This window comes from Triturus cristatus, chromosome 4_1, assembly GCF_964204655.1.
Source record: "Triturus cristatus chromosome 4_1, aTriCri1.1, whole genome shotgun sequence".
Classification (NCBI taxonomy): Eukaryota; Metazoa; Chordata; class Amphibia; order Caudata; family Salamandridae; genus Triturus; species Triturus cristatus.
In genome coordinates this window covers 190,839,366-190,863,825 of record NC_140585.1, presented here as the reverse complement: position 1 = coordinate 190,863,825, position 24,460 = coordinate 190,839,366, and the positions used below count along the sequence as shown (strand labels likewise).

The following is a 24,460-nucleotide window of genomic DNA, read 5'->3' as shown; positions in this document are numbered from 1 at the left end:
ATCATCACAAGGCCCTGCATTACTGTTGAGATATAATTATAAGCAAAGCCATATATATATCATTTTGTGTGGCTTGTTAAATCTCTTCATGGTTTTGGGTCTGGATGTATCACAAATGTAGAGCAACCACTCAAGCATCTGTGGTGGATGCACAAGCAAGTCCCTGCTCACCCTTTTAACGCATCCCTGGCACCCTGCATTACTGCTTTGATAAAATGATGTGTAAAGTCACATAAATCTTGTTTGGGTCCGGGATACATCGCAAATGTGGCATAATCCCTCAAGCAAAATCTTAGCAAATCTGGGCCCAAATGCTCAAGCTATATATTCTCCCTAGGCATGCTTGGTCTTTTAAGGTACTGTAAAGCACAGGTTTGCCCAAATTATGGGTCTCTTGGCTCTGAAATAACAAATGTTTATTGTTACTTACCCGTACTAATTTAATATCACATCAGAAGGAGGAAAGTCTGAGTGGATCCTCCAGGATTCGACCCAGTGACAATGACGTCAAACACAGATACCTGAAGTGATTGAATTAGTCCACTGTGCCACCAGCCCAGCAATGTAAATCTCTGGTTAGAGCCTGGCTTACTGTAAGGCTGAGCCACCAGAATTGGGTGCCCTCTCTTAATATATGATGATCACATTCAATTCATTTCTTCCACGCCAAATATATAGCAATGTAATGCAATGTAACCCAAATAGCAATTTAAAGTATTTGATTAATTTTTACCTAGCAACATGAGCAGTGGAATCCTTAATAATTAACTCTACATGAACAAATGTTACATAAGTAGGGGTAAGAGAGTGAACAAGACAGGTAATTAGACATAAAAGTCTCCTTGTCCTACGTTTCTGATGCAATTTGTCCCTCAAAATACATAAATTAGAGAACTGCTCTTGCCAAAACAAATTTGCAATTGCATACATAATTTCAGACTGTTCATCCTCTGATTTGTTCATATATGCCACTTAGACAGAGAGTCAACGCTGCCAGAACTTCTTTCTTATGCACAATTGCTATTTGCTTTAGGAACTCCGAATGCAGAGCTCTTGAATTTAAATCCCATAGTTCAGGCACATGTGTTTATGAAATGCTCTGTGGCCCAGAGTTGTACCAACTGCAGTCAAACATGTGAAAGGGAGAAATGTGCTTGCTCAATTAATAACTTGATAGATTGGCTACTGTCTAGTAGAGGAACGGATGACAGTTCATGGAGAACAAGAGCTTTAATCGATGTGATGATCAACCTCAGCGAACTAATATTCATGCTATCTTTAGATGCTCATTTTAAACACTGATCCAAATGCAAAACTTTACTTCTACACAGAGTCATAAAACTATGCTTCCTTATATATGTTTAAGGTGTACCATGTCCTTACCTGCTGTTCTGTTGGTCCGTCTTATGCAAAACCACCTGGCATTGACACATCATCTTTATTTGCTGTTGTTCTATGTCCTAAGTAGACTTCTTTTGATTTAAAATCAAGAAGATGTTTCTTAATGTTCCTCTATAATTCAACACATTGAGTGAAATCTTGTAGATTTCACTGCGTCACTTTTCCGAGGCTTTTTCCGCTGGAACGCCCACCCTGCATACATTAAACCTGACGCAGGTTTAATGTGGCGCAGGGCTTTACACCGTGACGCATCTCCATAGATGCGTCACGATGTAAATGGGGCGCAACATGGCGCAGGGTTTACGCCGCTGCTGCGTCACAAAAGTGACGCAACGGCGGCATAAAAGTGGCGCAAGTCGGATATAAATCTGCCCCTTCGTGCTAAGTAAGTCACATTCTACTTCTAACCCGACAAAACAGAGCAAGCAGTTCAAGTGAAGGAAGTTTTCTGAGAGCCATGTTTAAATAGTTTGATGGAAAGCCAAGGAAGGTTAGTGGGATCGAATGAATATAGGGTGAGTATTCAATGATTTAGGAGCACAGTCTGAAAATCTAATTCCCCCTGTCCAAGACCTAATAAACTTCAGGTTACATTTTAGAATCTGGGATAGCGGCGGGGAAAATTAAGACTGGGCTGTTCTTAATTAAGGCTGCTATAGCTTTGCAGAATTTCAAGTGTCTAGATGAATTTTCCCCTGCTAAGGCCATTGTTATATGTTGCACAGACCCGGCCCCTTACATTCCCCAAGTCTATCTCTTCCCACTGAATATGAATGCTTCACCACTAATGCACATTAAGGTAGCCTACATTAAAATAATTCAGTTCACGATTCTTTGCACGCTCACGACAGCAGTGTAAACTATAGCAATACCTAACTTAGTCAGTTGATCAAGAATACGCGAGAAGAGCTTGTACATCTGGTTTCAATGTTTGAGTAGAGCCATGCAATCACATTGCACAGTTGCCCCAGCGTAGCTTGCTCCTGGCTCTAATCCGATCTGAAGGAGGCCAGGAAAGCCTGTTTCAGGCCTGCCTTTTGTGCACTTGAGGCGATAACAAACTGAAGATGTTCTAATATAGCCCTTATCCATGCCGAAGTTCACTAGATAAGGTGATCAGGACGAATAAACATCCTACATATCCCTGTCTGAAGAAGAGGCCTGCAACTGAAAAAGTAAGGGAGAGAAAGAGTTAACAAACCATACTACTAAATTGAAATAGCTCAAATAAGCGTGAAACTTCTAAATTAAACGTCCAATTAGATCACCCAAAAATGTCAAAAGCAAACTAAAAAATAACCTGCCGCTTTATGCAAGGGTATTTCACGCACCATCCCATTTATAAAGAGCCAGTTGTTTAATGACAATTAGAACATTGGAATGTTGGGAGCTCCATTGAAAACAATGGAGCGCTCCGGGCTTATAATGGCTGGTATAAGCCCGGAGCTCCAACATTCCAATGTGTCTTTGTTCACAGCTCTGGCTGTGAACAAAGACTTCAGGAAGCCGGAGGGGATTTGAATCCCCTTGCGCTCCCTGAAGGCTTTGTTTAATTTGTTTGAACATTCTGCCCTCTAGTGCCAGAATGTTCTAATAGCCTTATAGCCCTTCGTAGCAGGGCTATACCGGCTTTTAAAGTCCCTCTGCTTTGTTAAAGTCCCTCTCCTTCGGCTCGGGCCTTTAACGCTGCAGCGGGCCTTTAACAGCCGGTATAGCCCGCTACGGCGGGCTATAAGGCTATAATAAATAAAACAAGCATAAATATTTGAACTGACAACAATTATAAGTAACTGCAAGAACGAAGGACAATAGCTGTTCCAGTCTGAGTAGCGCACTCGATGTGGGCGCAGATAGGCAGCGGGCTTTCTATTAAGGTCACTTCCCACGGAGGGAGTATAGTAGGCGGGACGAGCACGTAGAGTAACCTGTCCTTCCTCATGTAGCATGTGCAATATTTACTTCTGCTGTAACTTCCGTTGTTATTTTGTTCAGACCACTAAATAAGCTAATCGGCTCCTGAAGTGAAGAGAGAAGCTGCGTATTAATATTCCACTAGTTACCTGGTAGATCGAGTATAAGTATTTAAATGCCTATTTGTTACCTGCGAGTGTCAGAAATTCAAAATATCTGGTCAGTTGGCTTTCCTGCACCGCAACCCCAAGAAGCTAACACAAGTATTCCCAAAGTATCACCCCAAATGTTTCATTTGCTAATGTCCGGAAATATTAAAACAAATAACAAAGGTGTTCAGTATTGGAGCATTACATTAGAACTACGCTAACAGAATTTGTGGTATTGAGCCATTTTAGACAGATGTGTTTACATTTTATGGACAACTTTGGGTAAAACTAATACAAGAGCAATACCATTTAGTCTTGGTGCTGTCACTAAAGTTCCTGGGACAGATGAAAGCCTTTTCTCTTTTGGAACCTCACTAAACTGTTTGAATATTTTGAGACAATGGAAAGAGAATGAGATTCCAGAATTGAAAGAGTGACGTCAGGTGTTACCTAACCAGAGAACAGAGACAGCAATTAACAATCAGCAGAGGGCGCTCAAAGCTCTTTGATGTCCAGTTATACATTTAGATTAATGGCAAACAGAATTGTTGAATTCGTTTTAATAATAATATTTTTGCCCAACTACTGGAATCATGGATTTGTTGGATAAAATCAGAATAAAAAAAAAATAATGCAAGGAGGAGAGATTTCAACCCATCTGAGAATCACCCAGCAACTTTCTGTCTTATCTTAACCTCACCTTTTGGGGCATTATTCAAACAAGCATTGAAAGCGTGCGTCATTGCGATCGCTCTGAAAGCGAAAGTGATCGCGATGGCGCACGAGTCTTCAAAGTGCTGCTATAGGCTAGGGGTTCGCGCGTGCATGGTCGCGTGAACGCAAGCGCTAGGCCAGCCAGCATCACTTTGAAAACTCACATACAAAATGTCTCTCCGAGCCAGCGAATGCGCTGGGCTCAGCGAGACCTAAAAATGAATGCTGAAATCGAACTAAACATAACTGAAGATCAAGTATGCAAATTAATTTGAAACCAAAGAAAAGATGAAGCACTGGCCCAAATGGGATTCCATTTGCTTTATACAAAGATAAGCCTACCGTTTGGGTGGAATACCTAACAAGAGTATTTAAGAAAGCAGTTCAATCTTCATCAATACCGGAATCATGGAAAGGCATGTAATATCACCTATTTACAAAAGTGGCGACTGGGCACATCCCGCCAAATATCGACTAATCACATTACAAGATACAGATGCTAAACTCTTCGCAGGAGTGCTACTGACAGAGCTATCAAAATGTGCAACTGAGAAGCATATCATTCTGCCAAATCAATCTGGTTTTATGAAAGGGCTGGGAACAGCTACTAACATTTTAGTACTTTCAATACTAATAGATAAATACAAATGAAGGAAGCAACCATTATACCTTTGCTTCGTGGACTTTAAATCCGCATTCGATTGCATGCGTTGGCACACCGTCTGGGTAAAGTTGAAGAATCAACAAATACCACCCTGCCTTCTAAAAGCAATTCAATCACTACACCTTAATACCTAGGTTAGAGTCTGAATAGTGTTGGTTCATCCTGATCAAGAAAAATGGGTTCTTCCTTGGGACAAAAACAAGGGGGTGTTCTTGTGTCATATCTATTTAAATTGTTTTTATCTGACCTAACACACACCTTGGGTGATGTGAATGTCTTTCCTCCCAAACTAGCAGGAAGGCACATATCAAATTTATTAAACACTGATGATGTCATTTTATTAAGCCAAAATAAGGTAGAGTTACAACACCTTATAAACAGAATATCAGGTTACCATTCCTATAGACCTGCAAAGGAGAGGTAACACCTTACTGACTGCATTTCGATCCCTGCAGAGGTTCCTTGGGGGACCAAGGTATCTCCCGCTCTTAAAAGTAGTAAATGCAAAACTATTGCTGAGTATAACATATGGCAGTGATGCACTGTGCGGAAAGGACAACCGTAACCAATGCTCACACTAAAACGTTTAATTTACTTTTCTGGCTCCCATGTAATGCATCACCAGCCCAAATTTAGCTAGAATTTGGGTTATCTAAATAGCTCATTGCTAGGAAAGGCCAAATCATAAAGGTGGGGAAAAGAATAAAAACAGATACCATGAACCCAATTTGCGAACTGCTATGGTAAGAAATACAAAGAAATCAAAAATCACAATTCTGGAAGTATTTACAAACCGCTTTAGATGTGTACACAGCGCAAGCACTTTGGGATATGCCTATAACGCCAGAGTCCTTTAAAAAAACTATTAAAAAAATAACTATGCAGCTATTGTTGATGAAAGACAAAGAATCCCTCGCAAACAGCCAAACCACAAACCTACCTAGAAACTCCTTGGTCCACAAAACTAAAAAACATTTTTATTAAAGCATGATTCGGCCTTCTCCCAGAATCACACCACACAAAGCCATGGCTGCACACTACAGAAACGATGCCCTGTCGATTTTGCAAAAAAGAAGAAGAAAACCTCGTTCATTTACTTTGCATATGCCCAGATCTAAAGGAGGAAAGATGGGGGACACTTAAGAGTCATTTTAACATTCGCAGAATTCGATCCTGCAGACAAGCACTGATAAGATGTCTTAAATTCATTGTAATGGCAAAATGGAAATTGGACTCTTGTGATTAGACGCAGTAACCCTACAGAGAAAGCTTGCAGAACTATTATCAAAGAGGATACAAATCTGATATGAACAACAGTGAAATTGCACAATACGATTGCTCGTGACGATTATCTCAGTATTTTAAATGAGGAATTAGTCATCTGTAAAATTCTTAACATATTTTTATGCTCAAATGTACAATTGATAATATAGATCTATTTTATTATGTGTGTTTTTATAAGTATACATTGTATGATTTTAACCCCTTCGCCGCGGCAGGAATTCCGCCGCGGCGCTGGGGGGGGGTTTGGGGGCAGCGCGGTGGCGCTGTGCTCGTGACGGAACCGCTCCGTCACGAGCCACGGTTGAGCTGTGCTCATGACGGAGTGGTTCTGTCACGTCTCCGCCCACTGCGCTATTCGCCCGCACAGGCGGGGAATTAGCGCCGCGTGGGCGGAGCGGCGGCCAACGGCCGCAGCATGACGGAACCACTCCGTCATGAGCACAGCGCAACCGTGGCTCATGACGGAGTGGTTCCGTCATGAGCGGGGAAGGGGTTAAATAATCAAACAATAGACTTAATTGAATAGTTCCAAATTAGTCTTCATCCACTTATTGATATGGGCCTTGCAGGTGTTGAAACATTCAGCTGCTTCTTCTGTGCTGCTGGAAACCGAGACGATTATCTGGGTATCATCAGCGTAGGAAACGACTGAAAAAGCCAAAAGATCTAATAAGCGTTGCAAATGGAGTAACAGCTAGATTGAAAAGGGTTGGGCTCATTGAGGAGCCCTACAACACCCCACATGACAGCCTGAACCAGTCTGAGGTGTATTCTCCCATCACCGTGGGTTGTTCCCTAACTGAGAGGAAAGATTTGGGTACTTTGAGAGAAGCAACTTTTATTCAAAGCTCAAAGAGCCAGTCAATTAGAACATTATGATTGACTGCGTTGAAGACCGCTGAGAGATCCCATAGGATCAAGGAGGCCTTCCCACCTTTTTTCAGTATAGATCTCAAATCTTTCAATGCCACAATCAGGGCATCTCTGTGGTATGTGCCTCTCTGAAGCATCTTAAATTGGGTTGGATCCAGGAGTTTATTGAGATTCATAAACAGCATGAGTTATATGTTTAGCACCTTTTCTAAGAATTTGGATAGAAATGGCAATTAGGAGCTGGGCCTATAACTACTGGGCCGAGTTAATTTTTTTTTTATTAAAGGGAGAATAACGACCATCTTCCATTCAACCTGAAAATATTGTGCTTGAATTATTTCATTAAATATTTTAGTCAGTTCACTCAAAATTTCAGGTGCAAGGTGGACTTTCCTAGCGGGATAAGGGTCTAAGGGAGAGCCTGATTTAGTTGTCTTCACTAGTTTTAAAACCAGCTCCCTATCCAAGAAAACAGCTCCAGCACTTTGTAAGTAGGATGGAATTCAGTTGCTTTTTGAGTTTCTATAATCTTTAGTTTATTAGTAGTGAAGGTGTTGAAAACTTCCTTAACTTTGGTCTGAAAAGTGTTTGCTAAAGAATTACAAAATTCCTGACTTTGGTTGTTATTAATAGTTTCCGGTATTTTAGCTAGACTTTTTACCGTTGAGAATAATTCTCTGGTAGAGTTCTTGTACTGTAGGATTTTATTGGATAAGTATTTACTTTTCTCTTCCATAATTAATATTTGTAGTCTATAATGGATTGTGAATAGTTTTTCCTATCTTGTAGATCATAATTGGATCTCCACTTTTGTTCTTTCTACAAAGCTGTTTTTGCTCTCTGAGCTTTTCGGTGAACCACGGCTCAGAAGGAGTTCTTCTCTGATTGGAAAATTATTCTTATCGAGCTAATGTCTCAACTACTGCACTGATCCATGAAGATTTTGTAAAGTTCAATTCAAAATGAAATGATTTCACAGAGCAAACCACTTCTGGTGATGAGCCTGATACAAACAAATTGTCTCTAAAATAATTTCCCAAGCCCCCTTTCCCTACCCCGCACCCCCGTCTATCTATCCTGTGAGCCCTCAGAATTGAGTACCCCGCTGGGATTGCGTGGGCTAGATCAGGGACAGATGTCTGGTTCACCCAGCTTTCAGTAATACAATTATAATATCTAGATTATGTGCAACTAGCAGTTCTGTGAAGTCCAATTTATTCTTCACTAAGGATCATGCGTTAAGTAAAGTGCAGCTAAATGAATTATGTGGAACTGTGTGTGAGAATCCCTGGGGGCTCATACGATGGTGTCATATTTCAGAGTAAACTTGCAGAGGGCACACTGCACTGGCCACAGTGTGGCTCAAAGACAACACAGCTTGTGTGCTTTTCTGTTGTGTTAAATGCCATTAGTTCCTCCTTTGAGTATTTCACTAAGGAAGGCAGGGGGTGTGGTGCTAGGTATGATCTGGGCACGGACGGGCACAGTGAGGCTTGCCTTAGGCGTGCCATTGGCGTGCCTGCTGTGAGGAAACAGTGATATCTTGTTAAATAGTCCACAGAGTAAGGGGGGGTGTATCTCAGGGGGCATGGCTGTGCTTTGAGCATTCACAGGGATGAAAAACAGGTGAGTGAGATAATAAACCGGGGTCCAGCAATTCTTTAATCCTTTGGAAGGCTCCCCTGCTCAAGGATCGTCCTGGTAAAGGAAAGTTGATGTAAATTTAAGATGAGAAAAGCAACACATAAAATGAATTTAAAATAGGGCCTCAAACCCTCGAAAAGATGGCACCCAGTGTGAATGGAGCCAAGCAACTACAAAATGTTCTGCACATTTTTTTTAAATGGACTGTATCCGACCAGAGATTAGTTTGTATGAAGCCAGTTGCATGGACGCATTAACAGCTATTGATTTTACTCCTACCTACTACACTGCCCCCAGGAAGGCATAGCTGCTGCTCAAGGCAGCTGACCATAAAACACACGCAGAGGGTCCTCTAACCATTGAAAATGCTACCAGCCAGAGCAAGACACTCCTCGGGAGTGCTGCCTGTGACACTCCATCTGCTTGGACATAGCTTTTTTTTCTCAAATAATATTTATTGGATTTCTCAAGAAAAAAAGAAAACAAGAACAGAAATGAAAATAAAGAAGATCTCAAATTGGCATGAGTTGAAGTACAACTACAAATGTGATTATAAATGATAATAAAAATTATAATAGAAAGAATTACAAAAGAAGAAGGAATTACAAAGAGGTTACAAATTAAATGGCAGTTGGAATTGCGGTTAGGTTACAGTCACAGACTGTCTTCGTTTCGACATTCTTATGTAGTCCGACCATAAGGTTGCATGGTAGGCATATAATTTCAGACTTAAATGTTTGTATAAGATGCACAACAAGGATATAATGTTAGAACATCCAGTACAGTATTATAGTAATCATAGTTACATACCATATGTACAATCTTAATGTCAGTCTAGAGAGTCAAAAGAGTCAAAACAATAGGTAACCCTCACATATCCCCCACAACGTATCAGTCGGTATAATAATAAAGACATAATGAGGATAGCATGAAGTTTGTCCAATGTGTTACAGTCCTTAGGTGGAGGGACAGGTGAGAGAGTTCACCTTTGTGAAAGACATCCATAGGGAGAATGTCCTATTTCAAGTGAGTGTGCATTGGTTGTCATCAAGAAGTTCAATAACATATATATATATTAGTCTCATGTGGAGTCATTTTGTTCAAGGAGAATCATACTTAAAGGATAAGGCATCAAGGGATTTCCATAGCTTCCTATGTGAAGGACACTAGGGCGAAGCGTGTAGAGAGATATTATCCTCCCCTCTGAGAAAGAACAACCATTCTTCCCATTTTCTGAAAGAGACTTCCTTGGAGTTCTTCCAGTTATTGAGTACTATTTTGCAGGCAAGTGTAAGTATTAGGTCCAACAGATAGCGGTCATTCTCATTCGACAGCGTTGGGTCTAGAAATCCCAGAAGAATTTAGTAGAATTCCCTGGAGGGATCGATATTGAATGCTTTATTTATACACTTGTACATTTTATCCCAGTATGTTTGCAAGATAGGGAAATGGAAGAGCATGTGGGCTAAATCACCGACATGTGCTTTGCAGTTCCAGAATGTTGGACTCTGACTGAGGTTAAGCTTAAAGATCCTTTCAGGAGTCCAATATGTTCTGTTTATTAGCAGGAGTTTCATTTGGGATAGTACGGGAGAGATTTTATTTGAGAAGGGAGGTTTCTGTATCTTATGCCAGTCAGAGGGAATATTTCTAGTGTTAGATTCAGATTCCCATTTTACCTCATTACACAAGTGTTATTTACGTGGTTTTGGGGTCTGTAGTTTGTAGATTTTAGACACAGTGTGTCCTGCTTTTAGCAGTTGGGATTCCATAGAAACGATCGATGGGTTGGTGGGTAGTATTGAGTGTGATGTGAGCTGTGCCTTTAATTTCAGGAATTTATAAAAATCTAAGGGTTCCAGGCCATACCATGATTGTAGTTCGGAATAGGGAGAAGGGAGTTTCCCAGTACAGAGGTCTTTGACTAGGTTTATGCCATTTTTTGACCAATTTTCCCAGAATAACATTTCCCGGTCCACCTTTAGGTAAGGGTTGTGCCATAAGGAAGCTAAGTTGGATTTGGTGATTTTTACAGCCGACATTTGGTCCAGGCTCAGTGGGCTCTTCTTGTATTTTGAATGATATATTTAGAATGAGGGATGTTAGAGATATCCATGGTTAGGAGAGTAGGCAGAGGGATTTCATTGATGAGTGACCTTTCTATGTCCACCCACATTGGGATATAGTCATGGTCAGTTACCAGCCAGTTGGACCCTTGTTTACAAGGGTAAGCAGTTTGATAGCTCCTAAAATTTGGAAGGTCCGAGCCCCCTTTTTCTTTGGATAATTGAAGTGTTTTCAGGGAAATTCTGGGTCTATTCCCTTGCCAGAGGAAAGAGTTGAAGGCGTTGTATAGCTTGGTAAAGAACTCATTAGAGAGTGTCATAGGCAGCATACTGTCCATGTAGTTGCCTAGTGGGGTGATCATCATTTTTAATGTCTCTGCTCTTCCCCACCAGGATAAAAATGTTGGCGACCAACCATCTAGTAGCATGGAAAGTCTTTTGAGGAGGGCATTTTCATTGGTCTGGAGGATGGTGATTAGGTCTCTGGGGAAGTCCAAGCCTAGGTATTTGATACTATTTGGTTGCTGTGTGAGGCCCAAGTTGCCAATTATTTCTTTGTCGCCGAGATTGTTGAGCAGTTTTACCTCAGTCTTATCTTTGTTGAGCTTATATCCAGATACTGTGGAAAAGTCTTCTATTGAGGACATTGGGGCTGTTATAGCGGACTCCACATTTTCCGAGAGGACTAATTCGTTGTCTGCGTAAACAGTAATTTTAATCATGTAGTTGTTGAACCATATTCCTGGGATCTCTTTGTTGTTCCATAGTTGATAAAGGAACGGTTCTATTGCTATTAGAAACAAGGAAGGAGAGAGTGGGCATCCCTGTCTGATACCCTACTCTAGTTTAAACGAAGAGGGGAGACTACCACCTGCTCCTACTTTGGTGGACGGGTTAAAATACAGTGCCATTTCCATTCAAATAAAATTGTCACCCAAATTTAATTTTTCGAGTGTCGCTTTAAGGTAAGACCAATCTACCTTTTCGTCCTCCAACATGATTGCTACTGTGGGGGAGTCTGTTAGTTTGGCCTTCGCCAGGGCATGACATAAATGGGTGTATTATCACTAGAAAGTCTGTTTTTCAGAAATTCCACTTGTGAGGGGTCGATGAGTATGGATATATATTTTTGGAGACGCTTAGCAAGGATCATAGCATACATTTTGCAATCTATGTTTATCAGGGATATAGGTTTGTAGTTTTTAGTCTGTGATGGATCCTTCCCAACCTTGGGTATCACTGTTATGATAGCCTCTGCAGGATACCATTTATCTGGACCGATTCGCTAAATTGATCGAACATGTTTAGAAGAGGAGGAATCAGAACAGTTGGGAATGTCTTGTAGAATTTTGCATTGAACCCGTCAGGGCCAGGGGCTTTTCCTATTTTAAGGAATTAAGGGGCATATCAGCAAGGCGAGGCGATAGAATTATCGCAGTTTTTGCGGCTGTTTTCGGCCAAAAAGCGGCAATAATTTTATCGCCTAATTAGCAAGCTCACGCTAACGTGTGAAAACTTGCGTTAGCGTAGCAATTCCTAATGCGCAGCTTTGCATCTCTAATGAGATACAAAGTGGGCGTTCCTGCCCTGACATGACAGGAGAAATGTCGCTAAGCGAAATTTCTCCTATCATCAAGCCCCACGCTATGAAGCATAGCGGCAAGAAAAGTAGCGATAACCCCTGTTATCGCTACTTTCCTTACGCCTGCTTCAGGACTGACTTAACCATGATATCCTATGGAAGGTGGATATCATGGCTAAGTTTGTGAGTCCCTATCATCAAGCTAACGCCACATTGCGTGAGATTATCTCATGTTAGGCAGTTAGCGTGAGGATTTTTATCGCTTTTGAGATAAGCGTTGCTAATAGCACGCTATCTCAGTGATAAAAATCCACGCTAACCACCAATATTTATCCTAGCGCTAAGTGCGCTTAGCGATAATTATCGCCGGTTGTTGTTGATATGCCCCTTAATCGTGTCCTCAATTTCGTTTGTGGTTATTGGGCCATTGATTTCTTCCCTGTCCTGTTCTGAGAGAGCAGGTAGATTACATTTGCTTAAGTAGTTTTGGGCTTTAGCGGTGCATAGGTCAGTGTTTTTACTATACAGTGTACTATAAACATTCTTAAATATTTCTGCTATTTTGTCAGGATCAGAGTGAGCGTTGCCATTCGGGTCTAGTAGAGTCTTAATCGTATTTTCCTAGAGTTTTAGTTTCAATTAGGAAGCTAAACTCTTTCCATCCTTGTTGGAGTCGCAGAGCCTAATGCTCTTTTGTTTATTAATACAAATCCCTGCCCTATTACTTACTAGTTTACTATACTCATATTTCTTATTCACCAATTCATTCAAGACAGAGGTGTCTCTAGAGGCAATGTGTTTCCCTTCCAGTGTAGATATCTCTTTTTCTAGTCTTTGAAGGTTTCCCTATTCATGGTGGACCTAATTTTGATGATCTCACCACTTAGAGTGCTTTTTAATGCTTCCCATCTCATGAGGTCCGAGCTGTCTCCAATTTTATTTTCAATGAGGTAGTTCTGGGTCGCACCTTCAATTCTTTCCCTGTTTGAATCTGTATCTAATACTTTGTTGCTGAATCTCTATAAGGCTTCTTTTTTACAAGGTGCCGGGTCAGAGATGGATGAACTGATACAAGAGTGGTCTGAGATCACTCTTGGCTCAATGGAAGTGTGATCTATTCTTTTTACGGTGTTGCCAGAAATAAGTAGATAGTCAATGCGTGAATAAGAGTTCTGGGGAGATGAGTAAAAGGTGTACTCCCTACCTGTGGGATTCTGTAATATCCAAGTGTCAATCATATTAAATTGCTTACGTAAATTGTTAAGAGCTTTGGGTGATGTATTGGCACGAAAGGGACAGCGTGAGTTTATATCTAAGGCTGGGTCCATGGGTAGATTAAAGTCTCCTGAAAGTATGTGCATGACAGGTCTGGAATTGTTTTAATTTGTTTGGTAAGGTCTTCCCAGAAAGCCGGGTCGTCCTTGTTGGGTACGTAAATGTTTGTGATGTTGAATTCCAAGTTATGTTTCGTCAGCTTCGTTGTGACCCACCTACCCTGTTTGCTGCAGAGCTTGATACCAGGACAATGTTGGCTTTTTTAGCTATTAAGGTGAGGACACCTTTTTTTTTACCTATTGCATCTGAGCCCTCAACGTCGCTGTATGACTTATTTCTAAGTGAGTTGAATTGTTTGGAGTTGATTTTAGTTTCTTGTAACAAGATGATATCACCTCTCTGCTTGTGAAGATTGGGTGGTTTATGCCTTTAACATTCAGTGAGACTATCATTATGTTTTGTCGGGCCATAGCTATCATTAGGGACTGGGCCATGAGAGTTTTGATATGATCATAGTGTGCGTTTCCCTACATAGGGGTATCTTGTTGGATCGGTTTCTCAAGATATGGGTAAGAACAATAGGATCATTAGGAGCATTGGGAGTACCTTGAGTAGAGTCGCGAACATATAGGGCACTCTTCCCATTATAGAGCATTCTATGTATACAAGAGTTTTACAGCATTTTGTGACGTCGGAATAATAAACATACTAGTAATAATAACAAACGAAGAAAAACAAAACAAGTACATAAGAAAAAACAAGCTCAAACCCCCCCATCCCACAATCCCTCCCTTCCAACTCCCAAAGTGGTGAACTGGCATGGTGACAGGGAAAGAGAGCTCCCCTCTTATGAAAAAACAGATTAGAATAATCTGAACGCATAAAACCAACTTTGCCCTAAGGCATATACAACATTAGTAACGTAAAGATAAAAATCTATGCTAGAGATAAACTGACTGCTCGTTTAAACGTATGGACAAGTTGGAGCAAACAAGTTGATATTACAATTTGTATGGTGTTATGAACTCATGTGAGAATTTACTCAGGCAGTGAATCATTTGCATAATTAAGTGGCACTGTATAAAATATATATTAGAGTATGAGGCATGTAGTATGAGGGTCAAATCTTGTTTGGCCAGACCCACTATGTATGAGCCAGAGTACATTTCCAAATAATGTGTGGCTTTTATGCGGCTATGCAGCAGGCGGCTGAGGAAGACTATGCGTCTATATAGTCAAAGAAGGTTCTATCTCTGGTCGTGAGTAGTGTGTAGTGTGAAGACAGTATGAATACCTTAAGCAGACATTGGACTAACATCATGTCTGAGCATAGACAGTACCATGTCATAACATTAACGAAACAATGATGTAACAGAATCAGAACAGCATCAGGACAATTTTCATACATATGGCAATAATGTATGTCAGTGTGAGCTACTAACCACAGACCAATTAAGTTAGCAATTGTTTCACTTAGCAACTTAGTAAATGTTAACTTAACTGGATTTTGTCGAAGATTTCTTAACTGGGTTTCGTCGAAGGATTTCGTATGACAAGACAACCACCCAACCAAAGAAGTATTGCTTACAAAAAGGTCAGAAGTCTCAAAGTTTGTCTCTTGTCAAAACAGTGATAGCTCAAGATCTTGCAACAGAAGAACCAGGAACCGAGGTGTCCATGAGAGCTTCTTCTTTCCCATCGATGAATTTTTTTTAAAGCTGCATGATTGGATAAGAAGTGTGGAGTCCCCTGAACAGTGACACCTTATTTGGCTGGGCCCGCAAAAGAGAACTGGTAGTTCATGGCCTTCAATCTGGGGCGAAGCGCCAGGAAATCTTTCCATGTGTCAGCAGTTTCTTTACAATAATCCTGCGAGATATAGATTATTTATTGTTTTCCCAGAGGAAGTGGTTATTTTTCCTCATGAAGGATAGGATCAGCTCAACATGTTGATGACGGAGAGGTTTGCACACTATTGGTCTCGGTGTTATCTGGTTCTGGAGTATTCTTGCTGGTACCCTGTGTGCCCTATCAAACTCCAGAGGTTTACTGAAAGTCAGGTTTGTGGCTTGAGTAAACCATTCCTCCAGGAAAGAGATGCATGAACCCGACGGGTCTTCCTCCCCTTCTGGAATACCGAAAATTTGAAGAGTCCCCCTTCTGTTCCTGTCCACCAGGCCTGATAGTCATTTAGAGAGCAGGTCCGTGGTGATAGTTAGGCACTGGAGGGATTTACTAATTGTGTTCTCCGTATCTTCCAGTTGGCTAATTCTACTTTCTTTTTCTGTGATCCTAACGTTGGTATCTCTCATATCTTGTTGAATCGCTGAAATCTCGGCTTGAATCCTATCAGTGTTTTCCTTTGTGGACTTAGGGAGTTCGTGAACATCCGCTAATTTATTCAGGATGGATTCCATAGTGGAGCTGATGTCCTGCTTGCCTTTAGTGGGTGAAATCCGGGTAAGGCGGATCAGCCTTGACTCTTTTGAGGCTTGTCTTGTTCTCCTTGTCTGCCATTTTTGTGTGAGAACCATACTTCAGGGTACCGGTGAAGCTGTTGACACCGAGGGGGTCTGGTTACCCCTTCAGTGCCCCTTCAATGCCTCCAACGCCTCTGCACTGAAACGTTCTGGGAGGATCTGGCTGCCCTTTCTGTGCCTTTAATGCCTTCGCACTGAACAACTGCCTATGAAATGCCTTCTCAATGGTTGGTTGGTATAATGATGCTGTGGTGTAAGTGCACCAGTGTTGCCAGTGTTAACGCTTATAGTAATGTTGCAGCAAAATAAAGCGAGATGAGGAGCAGGAAAGAGGCTGATGAGAAGACTTGTTGTGTTGAGCTGTGCTGATGAAAGAAGCCAGAAGATGCCAGAAGTTTCACACAGCATACATTAAAGAGATCTGTTGTTCTTTATTCTTCTTTCCCTATGCTCGCTAATTTCACATCAGGTTCGTAGCAGAAGTTTGTTGTATAGGCAGTTTTAGAACTTTTTTCAGATAGATAGCCTGAGTTGAGGAGGCATAACACACTGTGGGCTATCATGCCACTGGAGGGGATAGTTCTGGAATGTTCTTAGAGCATGCTCAAATTCACCATGTTAAAGCCAGGCATGGAGGTAAGGCATTCTCAGGGAGACTGTAATAGGTTGTATGTGGTCATGATCTCCATACACCTTGCGATTAGCTACAGACAGAGATATAGTACTTCATAGATCAAGTGATACTGGCAGAGAGCAGAAATCACTAATGCTGGAGTGATACAATCGTTAATTAGCAAAGTGGCCAAGGCACATCATTAGAAGTTACCATGATAGGGGCCATAGTAGGGTCTGGCACTGTAGTCTTGCATTGGCGCTGGTAGGCACTATATTTGCTGTCGCCCTGTGGAAGAGTAGCCTGATCTCATTGAGAAAACAGGGCAACATGTGTTTATAGATAGCGGGTTGCAGAGATAGCAGGTTTAGCAGGGAATCTTGCAAGAGACCCTCATTGCGGATGCCATTTTAAAGACAGGCACTCCAAGCATGAGGGATTGAGCGCTCTTGATCTTACTTCTTTGTGGCTGAAAAGCTCACAACACCCGCATTCACCACTCTCCTCATCCAGCCCGCGTCACTTGGATGTCGCCTGGTCGTAGTAGTGTCGCAATGATGATAGTCACAAGAAGTATGAGCGGGATATGCGCCGCAGCCTCGGAGGTACGATGCGTGGTGGTAGGGCAGGAAGAGAACGGGCCGCTGCGCAGCCGGTAAATGGATCTCCGTCGTATCGGTGCCGTTCGATTCCACACACTTTCAGCAGAGATTTGGTAGGAGGAATGTCCCTAAATACAACTATAAGCACATTTAAAGGCTTAAGATAGCTTTTACATGGGAGGAGAAGCAGGCTCAAGCCGCCATCTTTTCCGCGCTCCAAACCACGCTTGGACACAACTTTAAACTGCAGCTGTAGCCAGTAGCCCTCATACAAATATCTGAAGCCCCAAGACATGTTGCAGATCAAGACTGTACATAAAGTTAGCTGGCAAAGATCTCAGCTTTAAGACACACTCCCAGGTGCTGGAATGGCAGCAGTTTGAAGAGTCAAGAACTCCGTCCAGTGTTGACACTTTTCCAAGAGAAGTTCCTTTGTTGTTTCAAGAGTCTGCAAATACCCGTTAGTGACACCAAATAGAACTGAAAATACAATTAATTTGTAACATGACATTTCAGCTCAAGAACACAATCAAAAGTGTAAAAAAGACAATGAAATGGGGGTACCAGACTTTTTATAATGATTTATTTACTTTGATATCTTCTGGGCACAAAATCCCTTTTGTATCAGTTTCCATTTCAAGGGTTTTGAAGCAGTTTCAAGATATTTTAGGGCTTTTCATTGATCAAGAGGGTGTAATTTCTAATATTTATCTCTTTCTATGCACTTCATTGCTTGGTTTTACTTTTGAGGAAATGCCACACTACGGTGCATATTTATAAGGGCTTATAACGACCAGAACATCACTTTTTAACGTGGCTTAATTTCACCTTGTAAATATGGCCTCTTTTCACATCGAACTGAGCAGGAAAGGGTCCGGCATTGGATATTGTGGTGGGCGTTTTACTGCAGCACCCATTGCTTTTGATGCAGCCCCCTAGGGTGGCGTAAATATGGGGCAGCGCCAAAAATATGACCAGTGAAAACCTGGTCTTAATCTGGTGAACGAGCAGAATTTATTGATTTAGTTTCTGCTGTTACTATGTGTTCTGTGTTCTGAAGCACAACTAGAAAGAGCAAATCAACATTAGTGATTGTTCATGTGCAGGGAGATTTCCTTTCCTGCACAAAGCAGCACACATAGAAGTTACAAATCACCATTATTGATTGTTTATGTGCAGGAAGAGACATCTTCCTGCATATGAATAATCAATCCCTGCAATGCAGACACCCTTGCACTATGGAGCAAGATTGCCTGTGTTGGCACTATGCAACTACATTTAGTGCCAGCGCAGGGGTGCACCGTATTCTTGTCAATATGGCGCCTCCCTGCATTTTTAAACTGATAGCTCCTAGCGTTGGCAATTTTGGAGCTACACCGCACTAGGCCAGTTTATTGTAAATATGCCCCTAAGTGTCACACATTTCGCAGTTCAGTATTACTTATAAGTATACTGAAACCATGGAAATGTCACACAATCTGAAATCTTGGCAGCTATCTTTACGAAGCTTTCTCACACCACTCTGCTTCCCTCATAACCCCTGGATCTGGTGCCTTGTCAGCGACACACAGCCTTCACGCAGCACCACCATGTATGTAGCCTTCTTCTTACACCTTCCCCTTCCCTCAAAACCCCTGAACCTGGGTCCTGGCTGCAGCGATGCACATCCTCCAGGCAGCACCCATATATAAGGGCACTAGGTTAGTGCCCTTCCATTTCTGTTGCCTTGCAGCAGTTATAAGATCTTCTTAGAGTTTCTCGTTTCTCACATGGATGAAATTTCTGATATTCATATATGTCTCCCTCATCTTCATTGCTTGATTTTGCTCACGAGAAAGTGTCACTCACAGTCCTTGAATGTCACTCATAAATAAACTGAAATTATGAAAATGTCACACATAAGCAATCTGAAACCTGGGCAGTTATGAGTGAAAGTACACAGAACTGGCAGTTCCGTTGTTTCCACATACATTTTCCACCTGCTCTGAGAGGTTGTAAATGTAGGCATAGGTCTGTGGGTGGGTGTGGGTGAAACTGGGGACTGGGAGAAGTAGGGGATGGAAGGGGAAACAGGTGTGGAAATACGAAACTAATTGGAATTAGGATTAGCACAATTCCTTGATCAGAATGAAGTTCAATATAGGGCCTGAGGGATTTGCAAATCTGTCTTCATTAACCTGTGCAATGCTGAATTAATACCAATAGGAGCAACATAAACCTTCATTCCCTGATGTCCATCCCCACCAGTTGTGTTTATTCGGTTCCTCTTTTTTCTGACTGCACATTGGTTTAGTCACCATGTCTACAAATGTAGGCCAAACTTGCTATTTTAGAAGCACTGAACATTGCTTTAAAAATCAATCAGGCACCGGAACAATCACATGAAATATTCACATTTATAGATTGAATCCTTTCTTTGAAACTGTGTAGTTGGAGAAACTTACAGAAAAGTATGACAGAAAAGAAAATTCTCTATACATGACTTAATAATGTGCTCCTGTGAGAAGGTGCTTTTAAGCACCATATTGTGTATTGTAAAGGTGTACTATCTTGCAGTGCTGTTTGCTATAGTATTTAATAGACATAAACAACATACAAACAATGAATTTTGAAATGTTTGTAAAATATGAACATTCATATTTACTGCTGCAAATAGAACTTGATGCAGCAAATTAAATGGGGGGTTGCCTAATGGCAATGGTCCCAAAATCCCCACAACATTGGACCTGGGTTTCTTGACATGGCTTCGTGGTATCCTATGCTTAGATAACCAACAATTAAGAGGCGTATTTGTGAGGCTATTTGCATCGAGTGACGTAAACCTTGAGACAGACTTTTGAAGCCACGCAAAGCCACTTTACGTGGCTCTGAGTGGCTCCAAATATCTGGATTGATGCAACGTAGTATAAGTGCTGATTTGCATTACTCTGCTCTTTGTATGCATTCCATGGGCACTGTGCGGGTGCTCCCATGGATCTTGTAAACCTGGGGATGCGCCAAAAACTTCCCAGGTGAGGCATAGCAAGGAGAAATGTTGATTTCTACTTGTTTTTGCATCTTTCTATGTGTGTTGCATTCTGCAGCAATCATAGAAAACCTCCTCAGTGGATTGTTTCTGTCCCCCTCCCTGCACAAAACAATCCTCCTTACAATGCAGGCACACTTGCACCATGGTGCAAGGGTGCCTACGTGGGCGCTAGGCAGACAAAAGGGTGCCAGCGCAAGGGAAAAGGCAGGAACGCAACAAATTGCCTTAAACATGGCCCATTCCTGCCCTTCCCCTGTCATGCAGTGAAGTGCAGCAAGGTAACGTGGCCATAAATAATGCCCTAAGTTTGTGGATATTCAGATTTATTTAGATATCCATCCTAATTGACCTGTTATCATGAGGCTAAACCCTCCATCCTTAACCATTCACAGTAGGCGTTGCCTTCCTATCAAGAATACATTAGGGAAAGAATACCTTCCGTGCATTTCAAGGAGCCTGTCACCAGATCTGTTGCTGCCACAGCAGTAAAATGTTTGTTCCGGTTCACAGAGCCCTTGGCGCAAATGTTGGAAACTTACTGTTGCAGTGCCATGAATCTACGACAAGGGTACATTTCCAGAAGCACCAATCCTCCTCCATACTTACATATGTGCATTTTCCAGTGGCCTGAATTGCTGCATGAGTAAGACTTTCAGGAATATGTATTTGAACATGAATAATTTTTTTCTGCAGGAGTAATTTTTTCACTGTGGAAAAAACCTTTCAACTACACCCTCTGTTTGTAGACATGTTTTTCTCCTTATTTACTCACTCACGCTACCTTATTTGGGAATCGTTTTAAGTTCTCAAAAGGGGAATAAAACTCAATTGGAACTGTCTTTGAAAACCCATAACTACGACATTTGTGATGTATACAACATTTCCAATGGTCTCCCCTCTATTTCCCCTTTAGTGTCAACCATGTTCGAACGCCAAAACTAAATTAAAGGGTTGCATGGCAGTGGCTAAACCATGCATGCCTCTACAACTCTGCCCGAACAACAAATGCATCTGAACTACGCATTACTTTACCATGCATGCCTTTACCACACAATTTCATACCAAATACATGACTGGTAAAGGGATATGTGTGGTAAAAATCGCACCTCAGCCCCCTGCCTTGAGCCCTAAAAATTACCCTACCCCTCCTGATCCCTAAAAACTCCCCTGATCCCACTATGAGCCCTAAAATCTACCCTGACCACCAGAGCCCTAAACATTACCCTGAATCCCCTGAGCTCTAAAACCTACCCTGAGCCCTAAAAACAACCCCTACCCCCTGAGCCCTAAAAACTATCCCCCAACCCTGAACCCTAAAAGCGACCCCAACCCTTAAAAACTACCCACACCCACTCAAAACCCGGCCTCAGCCCCACTTACCACACCGCGTCCTCTCCCAAGCCTTCTTCTCCTGCCCACCCAACTCAGCATCTAGACTGCACACTTCCGTGGTTAAGGCATATTCGTGGTTAAGGGAAGCGTGGTTCCGCTTGCCTTAACCACGGCATGCGTTCTCATGCATGTCTCAGCCCGCATTAGAAAGGCTGTTTCCCACCTTACAGTGGTGGAAGATCTACAGTGCTGTCAGATTTCCCACTTTCATGCATGCAAGTGAGGCACAGAAACTCCTTTGTGAAATGGGCCTTTAGAGCATGTATTATATTTCACCAGGTATTTTTAGAATGAAAAACAATCTAGCTTACAACAGACTGCTTTTGCCAGGAAGTTTCTGTCTCCTCAAAGATCTTCTCCAGGGCCTGTTTGATGGAAAGACAAAAGCAGTGCTTGTTCCACATCCCTACACATATGTAGACATAAGGGTTGGTGCTACAGTATATAGACGTACAGATGAATATCACATTTGAAAATGTCACTAAAAACATCTCTGATGGCAGTACCCCAAAGTATAACAGAAGAACCAGCACTCTTGCGGGAACCACTGACAGGAGGAAGATGAGGACAGGGACCATAATGACAATGTAAAACCTAAGCGGGTGGCATTCCTTGGGGGTCTTCCATATCTCGGTGATCAGGGTCATGCTTGATAAGACCATGAGCAGGACCTCCAAGAGGTACAGCGTAGAGGTGAACAGGTACACACCGGTGCATGGTTCAGAACCTGGATCAGGGTATTGAACCTCACGCTTGCAAACAAAGCCTTCCTGCACCATCACCACACAGGATAGGGCCCAGAATAGAAGACATACAATGACAGCCTGCTTCGTGAGTTGTCGATGTTGGTACCACACTGGGAGTAGGATACACAGGCACCGCTCCACGCTGATGGACGTCAAGACAAAACTGCTGATGTTGAAACCAATGTTGTAGATCACCCCAACAACAATCAATGCATTTACACCGTTAGTTCTTGATGCCTACTTGCCACTCCGGATGCACATTAACACGACCAGTTTGATGGTGCAACCAAAGAGGAAGAAGGCATCCCCCATCGCAAGGTTGATGGCATAGACAATAAAGTTATTTTTTTTCCTCCTGAAGAAGAGGAACCACAAGATGATGCCATTTCCGCCCAGTCCAATGAGACAGATGACCAAAGTCACGATGTGCAGTATTTGTGCGACATGGAATCTCTTCAGGTCTGCATCTTGATTGGCCAGTTCTGTACTGTTTCCTTCTGGTTCAAATGTAGTCAAGAGAGAAATATTGCTAAAGTTTGCCATGTTTCTTGTTTCGAGTCCTAATAAAAAAATTAATATATTGGAGTCAAACATGGGAGACAAATATACCAAATGGCTAAGACACCTTCTAACACCTTCCAAGTAAACCAGCCCCAGGTGTACACCCTACTATTCCAAAACAAACCTAAACAATACTTTATGTGGAACATCATGCGCCGGGATGACCCAATCAGTAATTGCGTACTTTATGAAACTGTTGAACAATTATTTAATTTGGTATTTAAAAAGCATGAGAAAAAATGGTAAAAATAAGCATTACTTTTTCCATGTGACCCACTTAATCAAATACAATGAAAATGAAATATCTCAATATTGCAGCAGCCAAGTTAGTTTTACCTTCACAGCTATGGCTATCGTAACACCTCTGTAAACACTGTCCACCTCAGCTCATCTATCTACACCTTCCCTTACTATCCCGCCAACCCCAACATCTCCTCCGGGACAGTACGAGTCAACCCCAACATATGACTCTGCGCTTTCACTGTCAATCCAAAATATAACATACTAATATGCAGCTACCCTGACCACACAAACCACCACAACCTACCAATATGCACCTGGTCTGACTAAACAAACCACAATATGCACAATATGCACATACCCTGACAAATATTAACCACCCCAATATATTGATCTACACCTTCCATGACAAGTCCAACCACACAGACTCATTGATCGGCACCTACCTTGACAATGCAAAGCATCCCAACATATTCCTCTTCAACTTCACACTCAAGCACCTTAAATATCTATTTGCACCTTCACCTGCTATTCCAAAAATGAACAAAATAATCGACCTGCATCTCAGATTACAATCCCAAACATTCCAGTACATCTATGTACACCTTCTCTTACAAACCCAAACACTGACCCATCTATCTAAACTTTTCCTTATATCAAGTAACTAATATTGTGACTCTACATTTCCTTGCACCACAAACCCTGAACACATCTACCTGACCTTTTCTTGAAACCTCAAGTGAAACAAAAATATAACTTCATCTCCTGTTAAAACACCAACCACCAACAACATCTTTCCTCACCGGGAAGAGGGAGTTTAAAGAAGACTGTGAGGAGATAGAGAACCAGAAGATTGAGAAGAGATGGAAGAATTGGAGAAAGAATGAACTTATCAATAGTGAGGAGGTCCGGGGGGCGTGGCTTGGCGCCCGCGAGTGATGGCGGCGCTCGAGTGAGGCTCCGGGGCGGTGCCGAGAGACAAGCCGGTTCCTGTTTGTCAATCCTGGAGACGAACGGCTGAAGGAGCGTCGGAACATGCCCTGATTCCACCCGATATCGAGGGAAGTCTTTTCATGCCGCCGCGACGCTATAATTGGCGCTTGTGAGTTCTGACAGGATTTTCTCGGCTGCAGCCGCCATCTTAGGTTCGCCGAGTGACGCGCGTTGTGTTGTGGATATTGCACCGTTAGTTCAGCGCTATGAGTGCACGACACCATACACTCTTAGTGGGCTCA

General features: G+C 42.0%; 1 pseudogene; it reads right to left on the bottom strand.

Annotated features, from left to right (window-relative positions):
• Positions 1-21,980: 21,980 nt before the first annotated feature.
• LOC146853930 (mas-related G protein-coupled receptor member H-like) lies at positions 21,981-22,967 on the bottom strand (annotated as a pseudogene).
• Positions 22,968-24,460: the final 1,493 nt, after the last annotated feature.